Source organism: Pipistrellus kuhlii, unplaced genomic scaffold, assembly GCF_014108245.1.
Source record: "Pipistrellus kuhlii isolate mPipKuh1 unplaced genomic scaffold, mPipKuh1.p scaffold_m20_p_3, whole genome shotgun sequence".
Classification (NCBI taxonomy): domain Eukaryota; kingdom Metazoa; phylum Chordata; class Mammalia; order Chiroptera; family Vespertilionidae; genus Pipistrellus; species Pipistrellus kuhlii.
The window spans coordinates 88,222,747-88,245,640 of record NW_023425529.1 but is presented as its reverse complement, the minus strand read 5'-3'; the positions used below and the strand labels follow the sequence as shown (position 1 = coordinate 88,245,640).

The 22,894-nt window shown below is 41.3% G+C and overlaps 1 protein-coding gene across 4 annotated transcripts in view; it reads right to left on the bottom strand.

Moving 5' to 3' along the window:
* MTUS2 (microtubule associated scaffold protein 2) overlaps nt 1–22,894 on the bottom strand; it is a 467,760-nt gene that overhangs the window by 324,043 nt on the left and 120,823 nt on the right. The gene's annotated exons all lie outside the window — the stretch shown is intronic.

The following is a 22,894-nucleotide window of genomic DNA, read 5'->3' as shown; positions in this document are numbered from 1 at the left end:
AAATCAGATGGAGGACAGTATGGGCTGCAGACAAGGGCAGCTGCCCTCCTCAGAGGAGCAGTCTCCAGGGTCCTGGGGTCAGATGTTAGGAAAGGCAAATTTGCATCATTACTCCAGTCTCCATGCCTAAAATATACGTACCCATACATATAAGAGGATGTGATTGTGAATCACTAAACAAAATCTAACTAGCTTTTTGACGGTTGTATTAAACATATAAGAGGCATGAGATGACATTTCTTTGAGAGTCTTTGATTATAATGGATGTTTTAGTATCTCATGTTATTCACAGTGAATTTCTAAACTGTGATTTTAAATACTTAAAACATGCTAATTAGAATTCGTACATATCCAGGTCTGTGCTTTCTTAGGACAGTTGATTCTTATTGCTTACAGAAGTTGTGTACTTTGGTATTTAGGATGAAATGCTAGCAAGCCAAGATTGGAGATTATTCAAATACATGTCAACACATTGCTCTTTAAGAAAACATTCATGACATAATACTATTCCTTTTCAGCATTATAGCATTATTTCCATGATGATTATTTCTAGAGAACAGATTCTGGCCTTCATAGAGTCTCAACAGCACACAGAAGTACTTTGATGTGTACTAGGTACTAAGCTAACAGTATTAAATGAGTTCTGGATAGGAATAAGCAGGGTTACAAGACACTGGTATCATTACTAAAGACCTATAACACATAGACCATGGTATGCCCCATTCATTCCTATCGAAGTCAAGTTCCCTACCTGCTCATCAGGAAGTGGCCACTGACCACAGTCTCTGAAGTCTGTGCATGATCTTTGTCCACTGGTACCTGTTTTCAACTATTTTTTTTTATCTCCTGTCTTTTTTTATCTACTAAATTTTCATCTCCTTGAGACCAGGGTCCCTGTCCAGCTCACCTGTGTAACCTTCCTAACACCTGGGGCAGCTTCTCAGTTCATTGCTGCTGAAAGAAACAAGCCTGTTTAAAAGGCACCAAAAGTCAAGATCCTGTCACTTTCTAGTAACTATCATTGATTTAAATTTCTCTGGAAAGCTATATAAGCAAACACAATGATATATTAGGTACTTTCTGGTGATAAAATTATGTATTGAGTTTGAAAATTACAACTTTTTTTCTCTCTTTGTTCTTTCTTTTAATTCTTACCTAAGGATATGTTTATTAATTTTAGAGATGGAGAGAGAAAAATTTATGTGTGAGAGAACATTGATTGGTTGCCTTCTGTACTCACCCTGATCAGGGATCAAACCCACAACCATGATCTGGAATCAAACCTTCCCCACTTTGGTATCCTGGACAATGCTCCAGGGGGTGGAGTTGGTTGTCATTACACAACAGTTTCATGTTTTTTTCTTCTTTTTTTCTTTTGTCTACTTGTTGCCAAGTGCCTCCAAGGAGCTACTTTGCAAACATGCATTTAAAGGACAGGATTGAGGGGGTTAAAAATGGTGGCAGAGTAGGAGAATGCTGCACAGACATGTGCCCATGAACAAGCTGGAATTATAACTGAAATATGGAAAGACTTCCTGAGTAATAAGTGGAAAACTCAAGGGAGAGAACCCCGATACCCAAAGACCAAAGGTGGGGACTAAATAGAAATTGGTAGAAGTTATGATAGCCCAGAAAGGTTGGTTGGGCTCCTACAGACAGGAACTGAAGTCCTGGAGAGATATCTCAGCTCAGGGGGTGGGTGGGAAGGGTCTGGTGCCATAGAGAACTCTAGAATCTAATCCACAAGCTGGGCTTCCCAGAAGAGAACACCAAATCTGAGGAAGGTATCCACATAACATCTAGTGAAAAGCAGTGGAGTTCTGTCTGCCAGGGAGTGTCAGCTGAAAGTTCAGACACCATCATGAAGTGCCAATGCACAAAACTTTCCTGTAGAGCCACCTATCTGGTACTCTGGCAGAGGGAGAGTGAAATGGAATGGAGCTGTGAAAGCAGAACTCAAAACTGAGGTCTCGGGGGATAGAACTCAGAAGACAGACACCCTAAGTTTCCTGGGCTGAGTCATTCCTTCATGCAGTAGAGGACATCTTTCCCACATACACATTTGCCTTGCCTAGAAGACAGTCTACACATCCTATTAAAAAAAAAACACCTTGCCCTGAGGCCATTTGAGATATTAAAAGTAACAATTAGCTTCTAGGCAGAAACAACTGCCCCACACTGTTGGGGAAAAACAATATAAAACAAAACAAAACAAAAAAACTCTCCTCCCTACACCTGAGTTCAATTGCCTGCTATTCAAGTCAGAATCCTATTAGTCTGTAGTGTAGACAGAGGCAGTATCTGGAGGCTTTAAGTCTTTGCCTGATCCAATTAGTCAGAAACAGCCTTTAACACTGTCCTGAAATTGAGAGGTGTAGAGGATCTACCTAAAACATAGTTACAAACTCAAACAGACAACCAAAATGAGGAGGCAAAGAAACAACCATCAGATGAAAGAACTAGGGAATTCTCTAGAAGAAGAGATAAATGAAGCAGTGATAAGAAATTTATCTGAAACAGATGTTCAGAGTAATAATGGTAAAAATGCTCAACAGTATAAAAAAAGATACAATAACTATTAAAAAATAACAGTCTTGGATAAAGAATGACATAACACAAATAAAGAACACATAGGAAGAAATAAACAGCAGATTAAGGGAAGCTGAGAACTGAACCAATTAATTATAAGACAGAATTGAAAATATCACTCAATCAGAGAACCAAAAAGAAAAAAACAACTAAAAAACAACAACAGGAGGACAGCTTAAGGGAGCTATGGGACGTGAAACATAACAATATTAGAATAGCAGGTGTTCCAGAAGAGGCAGAAAGGAATAGAGAAGGTATTTGAAGAAATAATGACAGAAAAATTCCCTAACTAAGTAAAGGAAAAAGTACAGAAGTTCAGGAGGCACCAAGAACCCTGAATAAGAAGAACCCAAGCATAACTATTCCCAGATACATCATAATTAAAATGCCAAAGATTAAAGACAAAGAAAGAATATTAAAGGCAGCAAGAGAGAAGAAAACTGTTACCTTCAAAGGAATTCCCATAAGGCTGACACCTGATTTCTCATCAGAAACTCTACAGGACAGAAGGGATTGGCATGAAGCACTCAAGATAATGGAAAGCAAGGATCTGAAACCAAAATTACTATATGCAGCAAAGCTATCATTTAAAATAGATGGTCAAATAAAGAGACTTTCAGACCAAAAAAAAAATCTAAAGGAGTTTTCATCACTAAGCTATAATTTTAAGAAATGCTAAAGGAATTGCTCTAAGGGGTTGATGAGAAGAAACAGAGAGAGAAAAACCTAGCCATACTGAATTAAAATGGCTATAAATAAGTTCATCTCAATAATGACCTTAAATGTAAATGGATCAAATGGCATAGGGTACCTGAATGGATTAAAAAACACGACCCAACTATATGCTATCTACAAGAGACCCACCTCAAAACAAAAGACACACACAGGATGAAAGTGAAGGGATGGAAAATTTTTCCCATGAAAATGGAAAAGAAAAAAAATAGCTGGAGTAGCAATACTCATGTATGACAAAATAGACTTTAAAATGAAGACTATCACAAGAGACAACAAAGGTCACTACATAATACTAAAGGGATCCATCCAACCAGAAGATATAACCCTGTTAAACATATATGCACCCACCATACTAGGAGGTGAATCTAAATATATAAAAAACTTCAAGATAACTTTAACAGAGATATTGACAACAATACAGTCATAATAGGGGACTTTAACACCCCTCTGACTTCACTGGACAGTTATACCAGACAAAAACTTAACAAGGAAACAAAGACTCTAAAGGACACACTGGATCAGTTAGATTTAATTAACATTTATAGATCATTTCACCCCAAAGCTACAGAATATACATTCTTCTCAAAAGCACATGAATTATTCACAAAGATAGACCACATGTTAGAACACAAAACAAGTCTCCACCAGTTTAAGAAGGCTGAAATCATATTAAACATCTCTTCAGATCACAGTATAATTAAATTAGAAATCTACAGTAAAAACATTCAAACACATGGAGCCTAAACAGCATGTTATTAAACTCTGAATGAGTTATCAATGATAATCAAGAAAGAAAGGGGGAAAAAAACCTGCCTAGAAATAAATGAAAATGAACACACAACAACCCCAAATCTCTGGGACACAGCAAAAGCAGTCTTGAGAGAGAAGTTCATAGCCTATAGGCATATTTAATAAAAAAGAAAATCAGTAATAAACTATTTAATCCTACAACTTAAATAACTAGAAAGAGAACAACAAGAAAAGCCCAGAGTAAGTAGAAGGAAGGAAATAATAAATAATAGAGCAGAGCCCTAACCAGAGTGGCTCAGTGGATAGAGCGTCAGTCTGCAGACTGAAAGGTCTCAAGTTTGATGCCAATCAAGGGCATGTACCTTGGTTGCAGGCACATCCCCAGTAGGAGGTGTGCAGGAGGCAGCTATTCGATGTTCCTCTCTCATTGATGTTCCTAACTCTCTAGCCCTCTCCCTTTCTCTCTGTAAAAAAAAAAAAATCAATAAAATATATTTTTAAAAAGAATAGAGCAGAAATAAATAAAAAGGATACTAAAAAAAAAAAAAAAAAAAATCAATGAAACCAAAAGCTGGTTCTTTGAACAGATAAACAGAATTGATAAACTATTAGCCAGACTCATCAAGAAACAAAGAGAGGACCCAAATAAATAAAATCAGAAATGAAAGTAGAGAAGTAAAGACAGACATCATAGAAATACAAAGGATTGTAAAAAAAATACTATGAACGACTATGTGCCAATAAGCTAGACAATGTGAATGCAATAGGCAAATTCCTAGAAAAATACAATAGCCAAAAACTGAATCAGGATGATTCAAAAACCCGAATAGGCCAATATCAACCGATAAAACAGAAGCAGTAATAAAAATAAATAAATAAAAACCTCCCACCAAACAAAAGCCCAGACCCAGATGGCTTCATAGGGGAGTTTTTCCAAACTTCAAAGAACTAGCACCTATATTCCTCAAATTATTTCAGAAAATCCAAGAAGAAGGAACACTTCCAAACTCTTTTTATGAGGCCAGCATTATCCTAATACCAAAACCAGATAAAGACTACAAAGAAAGAGAATTACAGACCAATATCCCTGATGAACATAGATCCTAAAATCGTCAACAAAATACTAGCAAATCACATCCAGCAATATATTAAAAAGATCATACACCATGATCAAATGGGACTTATTCCAGGGAAGCAAGGCTGGTACATTTTTCACAAATCAATAAACATGATACATCACATAAACAAACTGAAAGACAAAAACCACATGATCTTATCAATAGATGCAGAGAAAGCATCTAAGAAAACCCAAAACTAATTTCTTATAAAAACTCTCAGCAAAGTTGGAATAGAGGTAGCATATCTCAACATGATAAAGGCCATATATGACAAACCTACAGCCAATATCATACTCAATGGGCAAAAACTAAAACCATTTCCCCTAAAAACAGTAACAAGACAGGGATGCCCACTCTCATAGTACTGGAAGTGCTAGCCACAGCAATCAGACAAGAAGAAGAAATAAAAGGCATCCAAATTGGAAAAGAAGTAAAATGTCATTATTTGCAGATGACATGATATTATACATAGAAAACCCCAAAGATTACATAAAAAAAAAACAAAAAAACTACTATACTTAGCCAAAACCAGTTTGGCTCAGTGGATAGAGAGCTGGCCTACAGACTGAAAAATCCCAGGTTCGATGCACAGCCCCAGTAGGGGGTGTGCAAGAGGCAGCTGACCGATGATTCTTTCTCATTGATGTTTCTAACTCTCTATCCCTCTCTCTTCCTCTCTGTAAAAAAATCAATAAAATATATAAAAAGAAAAAAAACCTATTAGACTTAATAAATGAATTCAGCAATATAGCAGGATAAAAAATTAATACCCATAAATCTATGGCTTTTTCATACACCAACTAGGAGCCCAGTGGGGAGCAGGCCTAAGCCATTAGTCTGACAATCGTAGCACTGCCGTGGGAGAGGCTCCTGCTACCACTGCTGCACTGGCCAGCCAGGAGCCTGCTTCTAGCTGAGTGGTGCTCTCCCTATGGAAGTGCACTGACCACCAGGAAGCAGCTCCTTCATTGAGCATGTGTCCCCTGGTGGTCAGTATGTGTCATAGTGACTGGTTATTCCCAATCGTTCTGCCATTAGGGTCAATTTGCATATTACCATTTTATTATATAGGACAATGAACTCACAGAAAGAGAAACTAAACAAACAATCCATTTACGACTGTACCAGAAAAAAATAAGATACTTAGGAATAAACTTAAGAGGTAAAAGATCTATAATCAGAAAACTACATGATATTGAAAAAATAGATAGAAAAAGACATAAACAAATGGAAGAATATACTGTGTTCATGGATTAATAGAATCAACATCATTAAAATGTCTATTCTACCCATTGCAATCTATAAATTTAATGTGATCCCCATGAAGATACCAATGGAATATTTCACAGACCTAGAACAAACTCTCCAAAAATTCATCCAGAATAAAAAATAAAAAGAAGAAAGAAGAAAAAAGTTGGAGGGATCACAATACCAGATATCAAGCTATATTACAAAGCCACAGTTCTCATAAATGCCTGGTATTGGCAGAATAGACATATAGACCAATGTAACAGAATAGAAAACCCAGAAATCAACTAAGCCATTATGCTCAATTAATATTGCAAGAACATAACATTGAGACAAGATAGTCTCTACAATAAATGGTATTAGAAAAATTGAAACCAGATCACCAACTTACAACATACATAAAAATAAACTCAAAATGGATAAAGGACTTAAACATAAGACGGAAAACAATTAAAATCTTAGAAGAATCAATAGGCAGCAAATATCAGACATATGTGGTAGAAATATCTTCACTGGTACAGCTCCTAGGGTAATAGAAACTAAAGAGAAAATAAACAAATGGAAAGCTCTTCAAAATGAAAAGCTTCTGCATAGCAAAATAAACCATCAACAAAACAACAAAAAAGCCCTTTGCCTGGGAGAACATATTTGCAAATGTTATCTCCAATAAGGGTTTAATCTCCAAAATTTACAGGAAATTCACTCAACTTAACAAAAGGAAGATAACAATTCAATAAAAAATGGACAAAGGACCTAAATAGACACTTTCCGAAAAAGGACATAAAGAAGGCTGAGAGACATATGAAAACATGCTCAAAGTCACTAACTATCTGAGAGATGCAAAACAAAACAATAATGAGGTACTATCTCACACCTGTCTGAATAGCTATCATCAACAAATCAACAAACAAGTGCTGGCAAGGATGTGGAAGAAAAGGAACCCTCTTGCAGTGCTGGAGGGAATGTAGACTGGTGCAACCACTGTATGGAGTTTATTCAAAAAATTAAAAATGCAACTCCCATTTGACCCAGTGATCCCACTTCTAGAAATATAATCCAAGAAATCAGAACACCAATAGAAAGGATATGTGCACCTCATGTTCATAGAAGCATAATTTACAATGGCTAAGATTTGGTAACTACCTAAGTGCCCATCAGCAGATGAGTGGATTAGAAAACTGTGGTACAGCCAAAACTGGTTTGGCTCAATGGATAGAGCGTCGGCTTGGGGACTGAAGGGCCCCGGGTTCGATTCTGGTCAGGGGCATGTACCTTGGTTGTGGGCATATCCCCAGTAGGGGGTGTGCAAGAAGTAGCTGATAGATGACTCTCATCGATGTTTCTAACTCTCTATCTCTCTCCCTTCCTCTCTATACAAAATCAATAATATATATATATATATATATATATATATATATATATATATATATATATATAAAGAAAACTGTGGTACATCTACACAATGCAATACTACGCTGCTATAAAAAAGAAGGAACTCTTACCACTTGCAACAGCATGGATAGAACTGGAGAGCATCATGCTAAGCAAAATAAGCCAGTTGGAGAAAGATAAAATCACATGATCTCACTCATTTGTGAAATATAATGAACAACATAAACTGATGAACAAAAATAAAGCCAGAGAAAAAATATTTTAAAATATAATAGAAGTAATCCTGTTATTTGCAAAGTTCTAATATTTCCTACAACTTTTGTGATATCATATTATGTTAGTACAGTTTTGGTAATATTATTATACTTAAAATACTTCTTATTCTTGAAATATTAATGTTTTCCACATGTAATGTTATTATTTTTAAGATTGTTTTTCTTGGATTGGTGTTTATTGCATGTAACATTATTATATTTAAGATCTTTTTCTTGATATAAGGTTTATGAGATGTAACATTATTATATTTAAAATAATGTTCTTGAAATATTAAAAAAGAGATAAAAAATAAAGGCCAGAATTGAGGAAAGGGTTTGCCTAGTATATAAATAAGCATTTCATTCACAGATGTGCTACAAAGAGATTGCTGTAGGGCAAGACTTTCAAACTGGAACCAATTTAGTGATTCATGACCTGCATATTTTAAAATGAGACAGCACTAAAACAAGATCAGTTTATCACATTTCTATGGACAAGTAATGTTTCCTAAAATATTTTTTAGTTAAGCATATGTGTGTGTGTGTGTGTGTGTGTGTGTGTGTGTGTGTGTGTATGCATGCATGCACGCACATGTGTGCATGCATGGGCATATGCATACATTTACAATATATCCTCCCTGGTCACAGATGAAAATGTTCTGCACCACTGACACAGGATGTCTGTCATTGTTTTTGGCTTCCAGGAACCAAACCAATTTCATATTTGGGATAATTCTCAATGCTGTCTTAGTGGAGGCAGGTAATCTCTATCCCAATATAAAAGCAAAAAGGAGGGAAGCTCCCTGTCCTCCCTTCCCCTAGGAAAGTGAACTGGGATTGGTCAAGCAAATGCTCTCACTTGGGACATTGAATCTCCAGCATCTGACACAGACTGCAATGATGGGGAGGTGAGATGGTGACATGAACTGTGAGATGGCCCCTGTGTGCAGCAGCTGCAGCAGCTGTAGCCAACAGAGGTGGCTGTGCCTGGGGCAACAGCAGGGCCAGTGAGAGCACCCTGTCTCCCTGCTCCTGCTGCTGGTGCTCCCAGCTCTTGCCTATTGGTCAGCCATTGCCTACAGCCTTCCTTTTCTGATCAAAGTCATCAGAGTGAAACAGTTTCTTTTACTCACAACCAAGAATCTCAAATTATACAAATGTCATAAGGAGTTTGGCCTCTGCTCTGTAGGATATTGGAAGCCTTGCATAATATTAAACAAGGAGAATGACATCAGGTTATGCAGTCCTATGAAAACTGGATTGGACACAAAAACAATGGGGCAGAAGAGCCATTGACCTAGACCACACAAAATATGTTAAATTAGGACAAAAAATGTTAAAGAGAAATCCCATTATCACCTCCTGCACAAACTCCACTGGAGAGGGCAGAGGCATGTGACAGAGTATGGCTGTTTGTTTAATTAAAGAAATTTAAAGAAAAAATCTCTCTCCATCTTAATTATTATAGCAAAGCTGTTGCTTTGGGTCCAACTTGGGGAATGAACTTCCAGTGCATTACTCTTCTTAGCTGCTTTTAGTTATTTAGAATTTGGTAGGGAAATGCTCGCAGCAGGATCAATGAACAATGGAGCCCAATCTTTAAATATCTCACTGACTCGAATGACACTTTGTGGATTTATCCACAGTTAAGTTCAGTAACAGTTACTATCTGGCTTCATTGGGGAATTAAGTGTTCCACATAAGCTAATTTTCTAGCACTCGAAGCATATCCAAGATCTGCTGCAATAAAACTTTGATTATAAAAGACAACTTGCAAAATATATCCTATATAATAAAGAGCTAATATGCAAATGGTTGTCATGCCCTCATGCCATCACACCATAATGGCTCAGACACTCAACACTGGGGAGAGAGGAATGGGGACCAGCCAGGAACAAATAAGCTAGTGAGAGAGGAATGGGGATCAGCCAGGCTGCAGCCCCAGAGAGGGACAAGCTGCCCCCTCCACCCCCCCATGATCCCAGACACCAACGGCTGTGCCTGTGCCTGTGGCCTGGCCCAGGAGAGGGATAAGCCACCACCACCACCACCCCCCCCATGTCCCAGGCACCAGTGACTGGGGCTGCAGTCTGGGAGAGGGCCAAAGCACCCACCCCATAGTCCTGGGCACCAGCAGCCGCACCTGTGCTTGTGGCCTGGGAAATGAATGGACAAGCCTCATGCTCCTCTGACCCCATGGTCCCAGGTGCCAGCAGCTGCGCTTGTGGCCTGGGAGAAGCTCAAGCCACCCCCCTGCAGTCCCAGGTGCCTGTGGCTGTGGCCCGGGTGAAGCCGTACATCTATGATCCCCTGTGGCTGAGGTCGGCCCAGACAAAGCTGCTCAGGTCCTGGGTGCCTGTGGCCAGCCAGAGGGAGGGAAGCCCAGGTTCTGGGTGACTGTGACCAGCCAGATGAGGGAATCCTGGATCCTGGATGCAGGGTGAGGCAGAGGCAGAGGCAGTTAGGTGTAATCAGGCTAGCAGGGGAGCAGTTAGGGGCCATCAGGCAGGCAGGCAGGTGAGTAGATAGGAACCAGCAGTCCCAGATTGGGAGAGACAGCTGTGCATCCCCCAAGGAGTACCAGATTGGAGAGGGTACAGGCTGGGCTGAGGGAACTCTCCACTTGCACGAATTTTGTGCACAGGGCCTCTAGTTGTATAATAATATCCTACTTTCTTAAATAATGCATCATAAATAATTTAATACAGTATTTCCCTGTTGAGTCATGTTGAACACTTTGAATGAACATTAGTCATTGGACTAATGCTATAATATAGCCGTGGTCTTAAGGATTAATTAACATGTTAAGCACTATGTCAGTCACTGGTGACTGACACTATACTTTCTGTATGGAAAACAAAACAGGCTGGGTGCTTAACATGTTAATAGTGTTTACAGATCTTGCTAAACTATTGACTCAAATATAACTGTATTGGAATCCTGGTGTCTCCTTTTTACTTTAATTTTCTTGCATCTTTCCTACTATTAATTAAATAATATATCTTATTGTCATTTTACTTCAAAATATAACTTTTCCAGTTTTGTTATCATGTGAAACCACATTGCAACATATTACCATTATCTATAAAGCAAAAAGTATGCAAATAAATGGGTACATAGCCTGCTGGTTACGGTGTGGGCATAAGACTCCAACAAAGGGCAGGAAACTGTGTGGAATCTGTGCAGCCTTCTCTCTAGACATTGTTCCTGGGTTTGTCCTGTTAGGGACAGCCAAGGATGCCAAAGGAGCGTTGTCGGTGTGATTCCCGGTTTGTGACAGTAATGGTGGTACATGTCCCCTGGCGGTTTACTTTATGTTCCACTGTATTAGTTTCATTTTGCTTGTGTAACAAAATACCACAACTTAATGGTTTAAAACAACACAAGTTTATTACTTTGCTCCTGTCACTGCTCTCTTTAAACCTTCCAGTGGTTCTCCATTTCACTCAGAGTAACAGCCAAAGTCTTTGGCTAGGTATCCCAGGAAGGAAGAAAAGCATGGGCAAAGCTCAGAGGTGAGATGCGCAGTTTTCAGGACTGAAAGCCATTCAGTGTGGCTTAAGCAAGGACTGTGAGAGGGATGAGAGCAAGAGCCCACCTTGCACCCAGCACAGAGCGGTTAGTCAATGCATGTCCACTGAGTGAATTGTTCAGTGAAGCCCCCAGTGAGTTCATGGTGCCTCACAGGAAGAAGGTCTTGGTGTTTCTCTGATACACAAGCCCCTTGTTAGCACTGAGGGTGGGAAAGAGGACACAGGTGCATGGGCCAGTTCTGTCCTGTCAAGGCGTTTTATTTGACCCTCATGATGTAACAATTTAGATTCATTATCAACAAGCACAAATCATTATCTAGACCACATGTGTCAAACACAAGGCCCTTGGGCCAAATCCGTCCCGCCAGGCCTTGCAATGTGGCCCGCACCGCGCTGTCATCACTGCACTCCGCTGCGTTTCCATCACAATGACAGTTTATGACTGTTCAGTAAACCATTCGGCCCGCGATTTAGGCTGGATTTTAGATTTTGGCCCCTTCTCTGATTGAGTTCGACACCCCTAATCTAGACTATACTCTAAGGAGGCAATCTTGACATCGATGGCTCAGAAGCCCTTTTTAGTACTCAATCCCCAGTCCACCCGTCCTCCCTCCTCATACTGTCACCCAAACAAAAGGTGAGTCCTCGTCCTGCCAGAAAGCCTCACCCACTTGGACCCCCTGCTTAGCTCCTCTGGGCATCCAAACAGAGGCCTGTGCAGCAGCAGAACCAACCCCATTGCATGGTGACCCAAATCATTGACTCCTCCATGTCTGTCACCAACAAACTGAACCCAAGCCTCTTCGGACCCTGTGACCCTCACCGCAGGCACACTTCTCAGAGTTTGCTGGGGGATGTCTTCCCGGGTGCAGGAAGCTGGAGACGGGCTCTGTTAATGAAGCCAGTGTATAAAAAAATTCTTAGCTGTGTACCTGAATTCCATGTGCTTCCCCAAAATTTCCTCATTTGTTTACCCCTCTATCTCAGCCTCATTTTCATCAGCTTCTTTCTCTGCTTAGCTCTTAGGCAAGATGAGAATTCATCCCCACAGATCCCATTAGCATCTGATTTTCCTGTGGCTGCCTAGCTCCCCTGCTGCTTCTCAGACCAACAGCTGACCCAGCATCCAAATTGCAGCTCCCGCTCTCTCCCAGTTCCCTCCAGAATTAGATAATATGCCCAGCGGAGCGTCTTAAATTACAGGGAATCAATATACATTGACCTCAGCAGATGCGGCTCAGTCAATGAAACTGTTGACAAGAGAGCATTTGCATCTCTTGATGAGAATCTGGTCCAAAACCAATTGAGTCAAAGCGATGCAGAGCTGTCCCACAAACAATGGCTTCTGATTACAAGGAAAGCCGATTGAGCATCATCTGTACGCTGTAGAGGGGCTTGTTCTCCAATTAAACTAATATTTTAGGCCAGAATTTATATCACTTTAAACTACATTCAATGTAGGGGGAAAATGCAACTTCATTTGCCCCCTGAATTACTCAAAGCCTCCTCTAATATTTAGAACACACAAATACACTCCCTTTAATAAAAATGCTCCCGGCCACTCCTCAGGTCTCTGTGTACTCCTAACGAGCTTCTTTGAATACCTAACATTTTAAATGTTTTGTTCTAAAAGTGGTAATTATACTTTTGAAATAAATGTTCCTAATTCATAAATACTTTGGACTTGTCACTAAAAGCTTTGTTGGTGGCTGTATATATTTAATGGTTTTAGATTTGCAGAGACAAAGGTATGTGGTGATGTGGCTGGTGGTGCACAAATATTCCCCCTCACAACCGGAGGAGTGAGGAAGAGTGGGCTCGTGGCTGGACATCAGGAAAGCCTCTGCACCTCCTGCCGCCCACAGCTGCCTGGTGCCTGACCTTAAACACAGCCTGCATGCACCCTCACTTTTGTCCTCCAGAAACTGAGGCTTTCCTGCACCTGGTCCTTGTGCCCCTCCTTCCTGTCTCTTCAGGATCTTATCCTCCAATTATTTAGTGCTCTCAGCATTGGTTGTACACTGGGATCACCTGTTCACTTTAAACATTACTGATGGCTGGGTCCCTCCAGGACATTCTAACTTCATGTTCTGGGAGACATGGCCTGGTCTTCAGGACTCTCTTGTTCTGCCAAGATAGAACTCTATCCCCCAACCCACAAGTCACACACGGTCTCTGTGCCAAAATGGCCCAGAGATATGTGTGTGCATGCACGTGTGTATGTTCATGGATGGAGGTTAAAATACACAGAACGTAGGAGTTACCATTTTAAGTGACATCATCTTTCTGCGATGGAATATATGTTCTGCATGGAAAGAGCACTCACGTTATTTTAAGTGTTCAGGGACATTTCACATAAAATCCATATGTCTGGAATCTGGCAACAGACCAGTTTGGCTCAATGGATAGAGCGTCGGCCTACGGACTGAAAGGTCCCAGGTTCGATTCTGGTCAAGGGCACATACCTTTGTTTCAGGCACATCCCTAGTAGGGGGTGTGCAAGAGGCAGCTGATCCATAATTCTCTCTCATCGATGTTTCTAACTCTCTAGCCCTCTCTATTCTTCTCTGTAAAAAATCAATAAAATATACTAAAAAAAAAAAAAAAAAAAAAAAAAAAAAGATCATTTACATGTCCTCCCAGCAACCGTCAGCTTCCCCTTTGGCATGTGTGTCAGAGCTGGCAGGCGTCCCCACTGCTCCCGCAAGTTGCTCCCAGCCTGGTTCCCACAGACAGGTGTTATCTTATTCTATCAAAAGGGTCAAGCCTCTGCAACCCTGAAAACGTCCTGTCTTTTGATCTCTTTCTATTATAGCTACCTCCTCTCTCTGTTCGCTCCCTAGGCTCCCATTCACTGTTCAAAGCCCTGCCATCCAGCTGTTTCCCACCCCCTGCACCGATCTTCCTGACAAAGATCATCAACCTCCACCCACCAAATCCTAGGGTCCCATCCATCGGCCCTGATTCCTAGCACCGCACTGATTAGTCTCAGATACCGCATCCTTCTGGAACATCAGGTGTTTTTCTCCTCACTTTCTGGCCTTTCTTCTTCCTTGGTTCCCTCCTTGGCCCACAGCAAGGCAAGACACCCCGAGTGCCGTGTCACAACCAGCTGCAGGCTGACAAGTCCAAACACAGAGGGTGACACAGGGTCTCTAGGAGAGGCTGACAGACTGGGTTTGAGTTCCCAGCCCTGTCATTATGAGCTGTGGTCTTGGATCAGTGATTCAGCCTAAGCCCCAATATTGTCATCTACCAAACACTCTGGTCCACGACAGAATGTGCACAAAGGTCTAGAGTAGAGCACTGCCGTCCAATAGGACTTCTTGTGATGATGGCACATTCCCCATCTGTGCTGCCCAATACGGAAGCCACTAGCTACATGTGGCTGCAGAAATGTGGTTAGTGTGACTGAAGGATTAAATTATAAACCTTATAAATGTTAATTAAATAAATGGGGGGGGGCAATTTTTTGCTCTATTCAGGCCTTCAACTGACTGGGTGAGGCCGCCCACATAAGAGATGGGACTCTGCTTCACTCAGAGTCCACCAACTTAGATGTTAATTTCACGCAACAGCGCCCTCTGAGAAACACCCAGAAGAGTGCTTGGCCAAGCATTTGGGCACCATGGCCCAGTCAAGATGCAAAAAATAAACACATCTCTCCCTCCACCCCTCAGTGACTTTACCATGGGGAGTCCAAGAATAGCTTTAAAAATAGAAGAATATAATTTCCTCCATTACTGAAAGTATTTTAAAACATAAGTACCAAATTTTGATAAAAGCCTTTTATCTGGCATGAGAATAGGCAGCACTACCTATTATTAGTATTAGTATCTGTAATTATAACAATATAATACAACGTTAACATTTATGGAGTTATTAAGGACTATGCTCTGTGCTATCTGCTTTACACAGAGTATCACATCCAATTATCACAGCAAACCTATGACATTACTGTATATTTTTGCAACTACTTTTGGTTATATTTTCAAAGAAATAAAACTTTGCATAGCATGCACATATAATCAGACTCAAGGATATATTTGGATTAGCATGTTTTTCTGTCTAAAAATCAAAACAATGGCATTAGGCACCAATCAATATCTGGAAATACATCACTCTGACACCAATGCACAGTACTCTGAGGTCGCTGGCATCAGTATCGACTATGAAAGGTAGACATAGGCATCAGCTTTTTGGAATCTTCTCTCATTCCAGGGCATTCCTCAGCCATTCCAAAATAAACCAAAGCTGCATATTTGCTAATCTGAGTTTATTGCATTATTTTAGACAGCATGGTCACTACCAAAGTTCACAAGCCCTTATCTACATTCTGGATACCAAAAGGTCTGAAAGCTGAAAGGTTGTTTTTATAATTTATTTAACAGCAAAACATTACCTAAACTAATGTGAAGCTATATATAGTTCTTTTTAAAACCCCCAGCTAGTGAGAATGTCCACATGTTTTATTTCAGAAATATTAATGTATTTTTTTGCAGGATGCTATCCCAGACTCTACTAGAATGCCATGTCCTGTAGAGGACAGGCATAATCTAGAAATCTGAAAAGTGTCAATTCCCGCACCTGTTTGGCCCCATGGGTCTTATAGGAAGCATTAAAGACCTACATATCCCCCTTTACAAATGAGGCCACCAAGGTTCCAAAAGAACCCAGATAAAGCTCATTAGATGTCAAAGGTAGGACAGGGGTTCCTGACCACCACATCCCTCCACAGGCAATTGGGAGTGAGCCACAAGCCCTCCGGAGCACTGGGAGCCCCAGCATCTGTCCTGTGAGCCGTGGTTATCCGTGGCACCGCGCATACAAATGATTTGCTGGAATACATGTGGTCTTACCAAAAACAGATGCAGAACTATCTTAAGGTCCCTCTACTGGTACTGTGGGGGTGGGGGACACAAAATTCCTCCCAAATGAAATGAAAGGAGGGCAGGAGAAGTATATTTGGAGTCCCCCAAGAGCTTCTGAATATGTTAACATTTACTGAATTGTTAAGGACATTAACATTTACTGAGTTGTTTCAAAAATCACTGCCAATTCAGCACCCATCCCCTGACTTCATCTTCTGAAGATCTTTCCCTCCTGTCCACCTAAGCAGAATGCAGGTGCCACTCAGAATGCAGCACAGCTCACCTGACTGCCGTGCCATCACCCACACGTGCACCGAGGAGCAGAAAGAGCCTTTGACGGGGAGCAGTGAAAAGAAAAGGCCAACCGTGTCGCCGGGTCTGTGGAACACAGACTGGAAGCCGGGAAAGACACAAAGAGGGTCAGAGGCCACCCGGCAAGAGAATAGAAAGAGAGAGGAAGAGAACCCAGAGCAAACCAAGGGAAGCCAGCTGCTGACATTTTAGGGCACCCATCGGCAACGAGCCGTGACTAAGGGCACTGTGTCTAGGCACGGATGAAGCAGTCTCTCAGCCGTGGTGGCTTACACTGCTACCCGCTACCTCAGCATCGTTCACTGGTTCTGGAGGCTCTTCCCTTCTTATTCATTTCCTCAGTTGTAAATGCTCCCAATTAATAACTGGTCAGTGGCTCTAGACTAGGGGTGTCGAACTCAATCAGAGAAGGGGCCAAAATCTAAAATCCAGCCTAAATCGCGAGCCGAATGGTTTACTGAACAGTCATAAACTGTCATTGTGATGGAAACGCAGCGGAGTGCAGTGATGACAGCCGGGCCACATTGCAAGGCCTGGCGGGACGGATTTGGCCCGCGGGCCTTGTGTTTGACACATGTGCTCTAGACCCTCTGAGTCAAATCTGAGCAGGCACCAGGGTCACCTGCAGGCTTGTTAAAACACAGACTACCAGGCGCATGCAAGTTTCTGATTCCCAGTCCTGGGCTGGGCTAGAGTCTGCATTTCTTACGTGCTGCCTGGTGGTGCCGCTGCTCTAGGGAAATGCTGAGCAGTGGAATTATGTGACTCGTATTTGTAATTTTAGATTTCCTGGTAGCTACCTTTTCAAAAGGTAAAATCCAACCAGTGAAAATTTAAATAATGTACTTTATTTCTCCCAATATATTCAAAATGTTGTTTCAACATATCAATATAAAATAACTAATGAGGTGTTTGACATGTTTTTCATACTTGGTCTTCAAAGTCTGGCATGCTCTTTCCATTCACAGCAAATCTCAGTGTGGATAAGCCGCCCATAAAGTACTTTGTGGCCACGCGTGGTTTCTGACTACATTGGAGGCACAGTGACAGAAGAGGCCACTGGCTGGGAATAGCAATGTGTGTAGCAGCGGGATTGTTTGGGCCCAGTGACAATCACCTGACAACGAGTCATTGTGGAGGGCTGGAGCAGTGGTCCTGCCAGGACTCTACGTGACCTGACTGGATCTCCTCGGAACACACTTTCCAAAGAACACAAGACAGAGCCCCGGACCTCATTCACTGTGAGACAGGAGGGGACCTCGTGAAGTCTGCAATCAGAGTGCTATCTAGTGCAGCCCATGGCTCTGCCCAGGTGCTGGGGGAGGACTATGATGGACAGAATAAGTGAGCTCTAATAGAGACACTGCTAAACATAAACCAGGAGCTCAAGGAGGCCTACTGGGTAACCTGCGGAGCCAAGAGAGGCCCAGTCTGTTGGCTGCTTCCACCTCAGGTCCCAACACAGAGAAAATGAAGGGGGCCGTCCTGTCCTGGATGACTTCTCACCAACAGTTCTAGACCCAGATCAGAGCCCGTGCTTCAGTGGCAGAACTCTCCACGGCAGCCACAGGGCCAGGACCCCAGCAGCGGGAAAGCCCCCAGGACTCTACAGTGCATGAGACCCTCCTTGCGAAGGAGGCAGGGATGGAGAGGGTTTGAGTAGGACCAGGCATTCTAGAGAATGAAAAAGAACAAGACTACCAGCAGATACTGACTGCCGGGTCCATGTGCAAACTCAGGTCTCTCTGCACACACTCTAGTCAATGAGAAGCACTCGCAGCAAAGCACACAGAGCTGCAGCACGTTTGCCTTTGGTGGCCAAGACCCTGTGTGAACAAGACGTGAAAGAGTTGTGCACAGATGTGGGCCCTGTCCTGGCCACTGCAGGTGCCCTCTTCACCACCACCTGAGAGAGACAGTGAGTGACCCCGCCTCAGCGCTGCTGAGAAGCCTGTTTGCTTTAGCTCACTGCCCTCGCTTATTTTTAAGATTATTTTTATGATAAAATGTGCATGACATAAAACCATTTTAATGTCACTCAATAGCTCAGTGGCATCAAGAATATTCACGCCGTTGTGCAGCCATCACCACCATCCATCTCCAGAGCTTTTCTTCTTCCCAAACTGAACTCTATCCCCATTCAACAGCAACTTCCCTTCCTCCTGCGCACCCTCCCGCCCTGGCACCCATCATTGTACTCTCTGTGTCTATGAATTTGACTCTCCCAGGTACCTCATGTATGTGGAATCGTACACTGCTGGTCTTTTTGTGATTGGCTTAATTTACTTAATTGTAATCATCTCAAGGCTTATCCACGTTGTAGCATGTAACAGGATTCCCTTCCTTTTTAAAGCTGAATATGTATAGACCACATTTGTATGTATAGACCACATTTTGTTTATCCATCCATACATCAATGGACACTTGGTTGCTTTCACTTTGGCAACTATGAAAAATGATGCTATGAACATGGCTGTACACATATATGTTTGATTCGCTGTTTTGAGCTTTGTGGGGTATATACCCAGAAGTGGTATTGCTGAATTATGGTGATTCTATTTTTAATTTTTTGAGGAATAGTCTTCATTCTCCTCGGCAGTTGCACCATTCCCCAAACAGTGCACAAGGGTTCCAATTTCTCCACATCCTCACCAACCCTTGTTATTTTCTGTTTGTTTTATAATAACCATTCTAATGGATGTGGCATGTTATCTCATTGTGATGTGGTTTCCCTAACAATTAGTGATGGTGAGCATTCTTGGTTTTCACTCTTAACTGCTTCTGACTGTAGCATCTGCTCTCTAGTCTGGGCCCAGAGGATCAAACTTTTCTCTGTCTTCACTGTCTGCATGACCCTAGACTTCACTTACCTGTGGGACTTTTTGTTCTTGCCCTTTTAAATGTTCTAATTACTTGGAACAGATGCAGCAGAAATGTACTTTGTCCGTCAACTGGCACCCTCTGTCACAGCCAAGATTGATTCAGTACCTACCAATTCCTTCCTTGCCCCAAGAAGAAATGAGATTGAATTCTCAGGATGTGCAAAGAAGGGCTGACACTGGAAAGCAGTGGTGCCCTCCTTACAACCACCGAAAGGAGACCGCCGTGGTTGGCTTTCTCAGTCCTCCAGATAGGACAACAAGCCAGAGCCATTAGTGCCCACTTGAGCCTTGCAGTGATACAGTGAACCAGACTAGCCCCAGACTCCAACACTGGCATCTACAAGAGCCTCAGGCAGGCCAGACGAACACTCACTGTGCCAGAGTGTCTTGAGGCAGGCTAGAAAAATGCAAGTGACACCAGTGGTCATGGGCAGGAGGTCCACTGGCAAGTGCCACTCAGGTCACACACATGTAACAGATTAGGCATGTCATCTTTTCCAAAGCTCAAGAGAAACAGTTCTAGGTGGGTTTACTTTTTTTAAATTCTTGTTTGTTTTGTAAAATTAAGGTTAATGTACATACAGGAAAATGCATCCCTTCTAGTGTACAGTCTGTCAGTATGCATGTAACTACCACCATAGTCAAGATACAACAGTCCCATTGCCTGCCAAGGTCTTCCCTGCTCACTCTCCCTGTAGCCACAGTTCCTGGAAACCACTCATCTAGTTTCTAATTTCACCTTTTCCAAAATATCTTACGAATACAGTCAGATAATATGTGGCTTTCTCATCAATGTGATCCATGTGTCAATAGTTTGTTCCCTCTGTTTTCTTTTTTAGATTGTGGTAAAATACACATAACAAAATTTACCATTTTAATCATATTTACATGTCTATCATTCAGTGGCATTAAGAACATTCACATCACCCTAACTTGTTTGGCTTATTGGATAGAGCATCAGCCTGTGGACTCAAGGGTCCATAATTCAATTCTGGTTGTGGGCACAACCCCAGTAGGGGGTGTGCAGGAGGCAGCTGATTGATATTTCTCTCTCATCGATGTTTCTAACTCTCTCTCCCTCTCCCTTCCTCTCTATAAAAAATCAATAAATGTATTTTTAACAATTCACATCATTGGTTACTTTCAAAGCCTAGCCTTATTAAATGATTACTATGTTTGAATCTGAACTTTATTGAAAGTCCCTTGAGAAATATGTGAGAGTTGACAGCACATTTGGTTGGCAAGACCATGAGTAAGTCAAGATAGATCCCAGATGTCCAACACAGTACTGGCTCTTGCCTGTTGCCCCAGTATGATTATTAACAGTCACTTTTACTTCTCAAAAGTGTCCTTATTTGAACTATAAACCACTTAGCCACAGAGAAATGGCTTCTCTCAGATGTTCCTGGTGGGAGACCAATTTTTTTTTTTAAAGTTTAAAATCCTATGGTCTATTAAATTACAAATGTCTGTCAAATTTACGAACACATTTACCTTAGACCCAACAATCCCATTTCTGAGATCTTTATCTTACAGATATATCTGCACGTGTAGGTACAATGTTGCAACAATGCTTATAAAATAAAAACATTAGCAACAACCCAAGTAGCCATCCACAGAAAGCAGGTTACATAAACTATGGTATAGTTAATACCTTCAAAAGATTTACCACATAATTCACCTATAAAAAAGATGAAGAAGCTCTCTGTAATCTAATATGGAAAGAACTCTAGGACATAGACAATAAGTGAGGAAGACTAGGAAGAACTTAAGTAATGTGTAAGAAGAGGGGGGATATAAATGTGCATTTGTTTGCATATGCACAAAGAAACCCTCCCACAGATGCTGGTGGATATAGGGAAACTAAGGAGTCTATCTGTGGGAAGAATGGGAGGTTGGATGAAAATGGGAGGGGGTGCAGTAAGCTCCTAATGTCATTTAAAATTGTTCAACAGTGTAAATGTATGACCTGTTTAAAAATAAATAAATGTAAAAAAAGAAAGAAATTTGGAGAAATGTTACTTGGAAAAAGAACTGCTAAGTTTAATGGCATGAACTTTTCATTTTAATCAATTTATTTCCAACATTCACAAAATAAATAAATTCACATTTCAAAGACTGAATATACCACAAACCACTCAACTACCTGGAAAGTGATCTCCTTTGTTTGACTAGGTCTGAGAAAGTGCCTTCTAAAAATGAACTTCAAATGTAAACTTGTTGCACAGTTAGTGTGGCTCAAAGGTTGAGCGTCCACCTAGGAACCAGGAGGTCATGGTTCAATTCCCAATCAGGGCCATGCCCAGGTTTCAGGCTAGATCCCAAGTAGGGGATGTGCAGGAGGCAGCCAATCAATGATTCTCTCTCATCATTGATGTTTCTATCTCTTTCTCCCTCTCCCTTTCTCTCTGAAATCAATATATATATATTGATTTCAGATTAAAATATATATATATTTTAAATTAAGCCTATTACCACAAAATAAAAGGTGTTCCTCCCTCTCTAATTCTCTTTGAAAGCCATGTTCAATTCATTTGAGGGAACAATGTATCTTGGTAAGTAGACTAATTTTAAAGCAAAAAAAAAAATGCTCCAAATTCAACACATTTCCTTAATAGTTTATTTATTTCACTTTGTGCATTAAATGTTAGCATGAAAATAATTTTTAGCACCATGAATGTTCTATGAAGTGATGGATACAACAGATTCCTTGGTATTTTATAAGATCAAAACAAGTAAGTATGTCTGGATGCAAAAGATAGGTGTATTAATTTTTTTATGGCTACTGTTAGGAAAACCCACAAATTTAGAAACTTAAACACACACACACATTTTAAAATATGTATTCTATATTGGTTTTAGAGTGATAAGGGAGAAGGGGAGAGAGAGATAGAAACACCGATATCAGAGGGAAACATTGATCCACACCTTCTGCACACACCCCAAACCAGGGATTAAACAAGCAAGCAACCCAGGCATGTGCTCTGACCAAGAATCAAACCAGTGACTCCTCATTGCACAAAATGTTGCCCAACCAACTGAGCCTCACGCACATTTATTATCTCACAGTTCTGTAGGACTGCATACTGGCTGCAGTTCTGGTGCAGCATGGCCCTGCTGAGTCCTCTGCCTAGACAATCGCATGCCTCTGAAGGGCTGAGTTCCTTGCTGAAAACCTGGAGAAGAATCAACCCACCTGCTTGCTTATTG